Raw genomic sequence first — 1942 nt, forward strand, 5'->3', positions numbered from 1 at the left:
TCAGCCACATCTTCAGATTCTGGAACTTGAGGTTTTTTTGGCTTGCAACCTTCCCAGACCTCAATGTAATTACCTTAACCTGCTCTTTTGCTTCCTTCTTGCCTGGCACTTCAGTGTCACTAGGGAGTGTACCAGGTTGTCGATTCAACAAGGCATTGGAAATCTGCCCAATTTGATTCTCCAAGGTCTTAATAGAAACCGCTTGGCTCTTGCATATGAGCCTCAACTCCCCCAATTCATATTTTTCATTAGATTGTTACAGTTGGAGTTATTATCTTGGTGCATATTACGGTTTCTGAAAACCAGGAGGGTTGTATTGCTTTACTGCATACTGTTGATAAGGCTAATGCACCACATTCTGAGTGTTGTTCCATCTGAAGTTAGGATAATTACGATTGTTGAGATAATATGTGGATGGAGCTGGTTGCTGTGACCTCTGAAAGTTGCTCACAAACTGAGCTGATTCACTAGAAATAGCACAATGCTCTATCTCATGCGTAGCAGCACAAAGCTCACAGACACTAGTGATCTAATTAACTCCATAATTAGCCAACGAATCCACCTTCATCGTCAAAGCCTTAAGCTGAGCAACTATAGAAGTAGTTGCATCTAACTCCAGAATACCTGCTACTTTGCCTTGAGTTAGTCTTTGAGAAGGGTTCTGGTATTCGTTAATAGCCATCAGTTCAATCATATCATAAGCTTCATCGTAGCTCTTAGCCCATTAGGCACCACATGATGTTGCATCAAGTATGGGTCTAGAAGTCACACCCAAACCATTATAAAAGCAGTTAATGATCATCCAGTCAGACATCCCGTGATGAGGACATTTTCTTAGCATCTCCTTATAATGATCCCAAGCTTCACACAAAGATTCTCCCGATTGCTGCGCAAATTGAGTAAGAGCATTCTTGATTGTAGCTGTCTTCGCCATAGGGAAGAATTTAGTGAGAAACTTCTGAGCAAGATCTTCCCACTTGGCGATAGAGCCTGGTGGTAGAGAATACAACCAGCACTTAGCTTTATCCCTCAGAGAGAATGGGAAAAACCTCAACTTAATAGCATCTTCAGAAATATTGTTGAACTTGAAAGTGTCGTAGATCTCGATGAATACCCTAATATGCATATTGGGATCTTCCGTCAGAGAACCCACAAACTGAACCGAGTTCTGCACCATCTGAATCGTGCTAGCCTTGATTTCAAAAGTGTTAGCCGTAATGGCTGGTCTGACAATGCTAGACTGAATATCATTGATCTTTGGATGAGAATAGTCCATCAAAGCCTTTGTATTTGCTTCTGGTTCACCCATTGCAATAAGAGCTTTTTCTTCAACTTTCTCCTCTTCTACAAGAACTTCTTCCTCTACTAAAAATTCTTCCTCCGCTTTAGAATAGAGAACGCGTTTGCATAAACACTCTCTAGACTACCTTAAAAAGCAACAAATAAATATGTAAGTAAAATATCCAAGTCAATGAACTTTTAACGACCACTGATGTCAGGCACATAAACTAAAAATTAACACTGAATCCCCGGCAGCGGTGCCAAAAACTTGTTAGGATGAAAAGACGCGTTAATATTCACACAAGTATACGATTTCGCAAGTAATATAGAATTAATTCTAGTTCATTCGTACAAAGACTGGTTTAGGTTAATTTTAATTAAGGTAATTATGCAATGATGGTATGGTTATTATTCATTCCTAAGAAGATAACAAGTTGAGATTGTTTATAACTAAGATTATTAACTAACATGCAATTATCTAAGAGATTAAAAGGTTGATTTACTTATATAACACAAAAAAGGGATTCTAACTTCATTACTACTTCATTCAATAGCCTTTTTGTTCTTAACCTTAGCATTCAATGGTGATGACAACTAATCAGATAACACGAAAATAGTAAACGCCAACTTTCGTTGTACGAATACCCTACTACTAGACATC

General features: G+C 38.5%; 1 non-coding gene across 1 annotated transcript; it reads left to right on the forward strand.

The window, feature by feature from the left end:
* Window positions 1-812: 812 nt before the first annotated feature.
* LOC141710246 (small nucleolar RNA R71) lies at window positions 813-919 on the forward strand. Its single transcript, XR_012570776.1, has one exon. It is a non-coding gene; the product is annotated as a small nucleolar RNA R71 (small nucleolar RNA).
* The last annotated feature ends 1023 nt before the right edge of the window (window positions 920-1942 follow it).

This window comes from Apium graveolens, chromosome 2, assembly GCF_009905375.1.
Source record: "Apium graveolens cultivar Ventura chromosome 2, ASM990537v1, whole genome shotgun sequence".
In the NCBI taxonomy this organism is placed as follows: domain Eukaryota; kingdom Viridiplantae; phylum Streptophyta; class Magnoliopsida; order Apiales; family Apiaceae; genus Apium; species Apium graveolens.